The sequence below is a fragment of the Octodon degus genome, unplaced genomic scaffold, assembly GCF_000260255.1.
Source record: "Octodon degus isolate 3935 unplaced genomic scaffold, OctDeg1.0 scaffold00037, whole genome shotgun sequence".
NCBI classification, from domain to species: domain Eukaryota; kingdom Metazoa; phylum Chordata; class Mammalia; order Rodentia; family Octodontidae; genus Octodon; species Octodon degus.
This window is the reverse complement of record NW_004524613.1, coordinates 5604712-5610013: the sequence shown is the minus strand read 5'-3', so window position 1 is coordinate 5610013 and position 5302 is coordinate 5604712. Positions and strand designations below refer to the sequence as shown.

General features: G+C 46.2%; 1 pseudogene across 1 annotated transcript; it reads right to left on the bottom strand.

Moving 5' to 3' along the window:
- Positions 1-4439: 4439 nt before the first annotated feature.
- On the bottom strand, positions 4440-5096 carry LOC101568804 (annotated as a pseudogene). The gene has a single exon (XR_001117086.2). The product of XR_001117086.2 is annotated as a UPF0587 protein C1orf123 homolog pseudogene (transcript).
- Positions 5097-5302: the final 206 nt, after the last annotated feature.

Sequence of the window (5302 nt, the reverse complement as noted above, 5' to 3'; positions counted from 1 at the left end):
TGCCTTCAGCGCACTTTTGGCTGGCTGGAGTGTTGTGGGGATTGAACTAGAATAAGCTGAGGCAGACAGCTTTGTGGAAGCAGCCACTTAAAGAACTGAGCTAGAGCCAGGCCCCCCGGAAATAGCAGAAATTATGAGGAATTATCCCCTTAGGGCTCTCTTTCATATACCACCCCTCCTGGGATTTGTCTATTTTCAGAATTTTTATGTATGAAATCTTACATTATATATTCCTTCCTTCTTTTCTTCAACATCATATTTGTGAGAACAGCATTCTAACTCTTTCCATTGAACTTCCATTGTTATTATCTGCCTCCTGCCACCAGAAAAGAACTCCTTGAGAGAAGGAGCTTGTCAATAGTCCCAGAAACTTGGGGAAAGTCTGTGAAGAGTAGAATTAATAAATATCTATTGAGGGCCAGGGAGATGGCTCAGTAGAATAAGCGCTTCCCTGGCCAGCACGAGGGCCTGAGTTCAATCCCTGGTTCTGAAAAAAAAAAAAAAAAATCTATTGAGTGAGGGGCCAAACTTAATTGTTTATATTATAGCGTTTTAATCTCTATATGGGGTCAGTGGCTGGGTATGGCTTGAGGAATTTACAAAAAGTATTGGGGGTCAGGGAGATAGCTCAGTGGTCCAAGTGCCTGCCTGGTAAGTGCAAATACCCAGGTTGGATCCCTGGTACCACATGCTGTGCTGGCCCCGTGCAGAGCTGACCACCAAAACCAGGCATGGTGGTGCACACCTGTAATCCCAGCACTGGAGGATCACTATGAGTCCAAGCTGCTTAGCAAGACCCTATACCAAATAAATAAAAGGTTTTTAATTTTTTTTTAAAAGTATTGGGCATGGAGAAAATGCTGCTTTTCAAAAATGCTCAAAATACAGGGATTCTTGTCCAGGGCCCAAGCAACTAAAGAATCAGAACCTTCAGTAATCCCAGCCTATATAAAATGCAATATGGGTCTAATTCTAGAATGGTGTGCTCAGTGTATAACCTGACACAGAACCCCCACACCCGCCAAAAATAAATGGCTCAGAACTGTCCTGTTTAAAGAACAAAAGTGCATTGGACATTCAGACTGGTGTGCACAGGGTATGACCTCAGGTCTCTTCCCTCAAACATCTGACATTCTTTTGAGAAGAAAAAAAAAAACCCACAAGCAAACATGTTTTTTAAAGACAAAGAAAGGTCGCAGCAGGTTATATGATGGAAATAAACATGACAGTGCTCTGAAGGGTTAGGGAAGGAATGTTTTATTCAGGTGAGCCAGGGAGGACATTCTGAAGAGCTAACATCTGAAGTGAGACCAGAAGGATGAGAAGGAGCCAGCAGGCTAAGGTCCTGGGGAAGGATATTCCAAGGAGAGGGAATAGTGAATACAAAAAATCAGGCAGCAGAAAACAGTGGGGAATATCTAAGGTACTGTCATAGTGGTGACGCACAATGGTAAGCAAAGGGAGAAGTCTGTAAGGTTTGTGGAGAGGTAGATGGGTCTCCAAGATTGTTCCCAGTCTTGAAGGACTTGGAAAGGGAGTGTGGATTTGATTGCATGAAAATCTACTAGGCCAGGAAAATAAGAGACCAGAAGTTTAGTAATGGCCACTTGGCTACTGTGTAGAGAATGGGCTGGAGAGAACAAGAGATTGAGCACAGAGCAGCTGAAGAGGCTTCTGGGTGTTTCAGGTGGGAACTGATAGGCCTGGATGGGTACAGGTACTAAAAGGAGGAGAGGGGACAGATAGCTTAAATCAAAAGTCCAATGTGGAAGAGGCACCACCAGCTGAGGTGGGCCGGAGGGGGTGGGCTTACAGGAGGTGAAGCTGGACTGGACAATTGGGACTGGATTGTGAAAGGCTTCAAAAGCTAGATTAAGATTTGAAGCTTTCCCCTGCAGAAGTTGGGGCACCATCAAAAGCATTTTTTATTTCTTTCTTCATCAAAGAGCTCTGAGCAAGGAATCTGACAGTGGTCAGATTTATGTGTTCATCGGATCTCTGTGGCAGCTGGTGTGGAGGATGGACTGAAGGGGCGAGACCGGTGGCAGGAAGACTTACTCAGGAGGAGGCTGCCTTAACAGTCCACATGCAAAGTGGTGAGGCCTCAAGAGGGGCCTAGCACCCTGGGGGTGGTAGGGCCCCTGCTTGTCCCAGGTTTGTCCCCCTCCCGGGGCTCTGGGCAGCTGCAGCAGGCTCGAGTGGGCCCCAGCTCTGATACTTCAAGCAGAAAATAGGATGAGGGCAGCCAAAAGGCATCAAGGCTGTTTATCCGGAGGAGAGACGCCTCAGCATGGATTTATGGCTAAAAGGTTACTGGGGAGAGGGAGTGAGGAACCAGCTGTCCCCCATCCCCATAAAGGGCAAACAAAGGGGGGGATAGTGGCCTAAGCTGCAGCAAGCAAGGCAAAGCTAGACACATGAGGGACAATGTCCTGACAGCATCAGAGAATGAGAGGGACCTTTAGTGATTGCACAAGGCAACTGTCAAGGAACAGTCAAGGAAATTGAGGCACAGAGGGAGAAGCAAGTCCTTGCCCGAGGTTGCACAGTGAATTAAAGATATGAATAGACCCAGTGGCACAGTACTCACAAAGGTTACTCAGAATGCACCCGGAAGAGTTCTGGGGCATGGTCACCCCAGAAAGAAATATGCAGGTGTCATTATCCCAAAGGAACAGACAGAAAGACCTATGCTGGACTGAGGTGTCCTGACCCAAGCACTGGTTCTGGTCCAGGTCTCTGATTTGCTGCATCTGTGTGACCAACCTTTGTTTCAGATCCTTGTTGTTTCAGTAAACAACTGTGTTTACTGTGTCTCTGCCCCTACTCCAATGAGACTCCACTTTTGGCACCAGGTGGGAGTCCCTTATCTCTTTCTACCTTCTAAGGCTGCATTTCTCTCTTGGTCTCTGACTCTGTAGAGCTGAGCAAGGCTGGACCCACCTCCCACCCCTCACTCTTAGAATGCCCCAATGTAGACAATGCTCGGGACCAGTGCCCAGGCTGGGACAGGTGACAGCAGCTGTGGCTCTATCTATAGCTCCCCTGCCCTTCAATTGTTCCCAACTTCAAACAATAGCTGGGCCTTGGATTAGAGACAGTCTCTACAGCCCTGCTTAAATGGATCCCCGGGGGCAGGGGACAAGGCTCACCAGAGCGACACAGTGATCTCTCATAGGCAGCCGCCTCTGTCTGGAACCCCATCTTTCACCTGTAACTCTGGGCTCTAGGTTCTAAGGCCTTCCAGCTCAGAGGCTGTACAACTGTAGGACAGTGGGTAAGGGAACAGGGTCTATCTGAACTGCAGACTTGTACATGGGCAGTTGAGTGTGAGACCTGTGGGTTTGTTCTTCCTGTCTTGGTTAACCAAAACTCATGGCCACTGGGGTACTACTTCCATGAGGGTAGAGACCTGGTCTTTCTTATACTCTGCTGTATCTTGGCCTCAGCCTGGTACCTGGTAAGTGCATTATACATTTTTTAAATTTTTGTCTTGGCCCTTAAAGGGAGGGCATGGTGTGAAGGGATATGACTTTCACTTGAAAGGCAGGCTAGAGTAGTAATGAAGAGCACCTCGTGACTGGATCTCAGGCCCTTACTAGCCAAAAATCTGGGAAAATTATTTTTTAACAATGGACATTCGTAAATGGTACTTACTTCTGAGCACTGTAATAAATACTACAAGTTAAAACATATGAAGTGCTTAGAATAATGCCTGGGACTAGTGGTGACTCAATAAATTACTATTTTCTTTTTTTAAATTTATGTATTTGATACAGGGTCTCACTACACAGCTCAGACTCATAGTGATCTTCCTGTTTTCAGCATCCCCAGCAATGTGATTACAGATGTGCACCACCACACCTGGTCTAATTATTATTTTTAAAATAGAATATTCTAAGCCTGGCATGGTGGTGTATACCTGTAATCCCAGCATTCAGGAGGCTGAGACAAGAGAATCTCCTTGAGCTTAAGGCCAGCCTGTGCTATAGAGTGAGTTCAAGGTCAGCATGCACTATATAGAGATCTTATCTGGAAAAAAAGAATGAATGACTATATGTATGTTTGTAAAAAATGAAATATTCAGAAAAATAAGTGAGAAGACGGGGGTGTGCTTCAGTGGTCAAGCACTTGCCTAGCATGTATGAGGTCCTATGTTTGATCCCAGGATGAAAAAAAAATGGTGAGCAGAAAAAATAAGATATGCTATCAACTATGTAAAAGTGTGAGGCAGAGATTTGTGTATTTACATGCTCATCTATGGACAGACTATCTCTCTGGAAGTCATTCAAGATGCTGGTAACCATGGGTGATGACAAGGCATCAGGGAAAGGAAGGAGAGTATTTTTCCCCCTTGTATATTTTTAGGCATTGGAACTTTTTAATCATGTGTATGCATAACCTATTTTTCTTTTTTTTTTTTTTTTTTTTTTGCGGCCAGAACTGGGGCTTTATTGGTGAAACTCAGGAGCTAAGACAGAGCCCAGCATGCAGATCAAGAAGGCATCACTGCCAAGAGATGAGGGACATGGGCACCAGCCTGTGCAGGTGCTACTACTTGGGCCACTTTGTCTCTTCTCAGTTCTTAAGGGGAAGTGTGCAGCAAGAGGGTTCAGCACTTCACAAACTGGTGTGTGACCTCGAAGATTCCCACAGACTCCTGAGACTTTTTGTCATAGTCAGTCCAGTCCTTCTGCAGGTTAATGTCATTGAAGACTGTCCCTGATTCCACACCCTCAGCAGCAAACCCCGCCTGGGGCTGGAAATCAATTGGCTCGAGGCCCTGGCACTCAAATTCCACAATTGTCTTGAACTTCTCATTGTCTTCAGCATTATAAGGCTTGATGGTGCTGCTCAAAATCTCAATGGAATTTTCCCGTGCACACAGCTTGCACTTCTGGACCATAGAGGCACTGCCACGACCTCCCTTCAGGGCCACACTGTCCATCAGTCGGATGTATTGCCACTTCTCTGAAATTTCACCACAGTTACCACATTTCATCTTCAGATACCACCAAAAGTCCTCGCCCACGGGCCGGAGGTTGGTGATGTTCTCCAGCGTGGCTTTCAACTGCAGCGCGATTTTCCCCATGATGGTCGAACTCGCATAACCTATTTTTCAAGTTTTTGCTAAGTAAATAAAGGTCACTTCCAAATGGTCCTTGAGAAACTAAGCTGCCACTCTGGGCCAGTGGGGAGGGGCCTGGGCAAGGGCCAGTCCCCATAATGTAGATTCACTGTCTCTGCGTAGGTCTGACTCCTAGTACCTTCTTTCCTCCAGCCCAATAATTGTACCCATTCA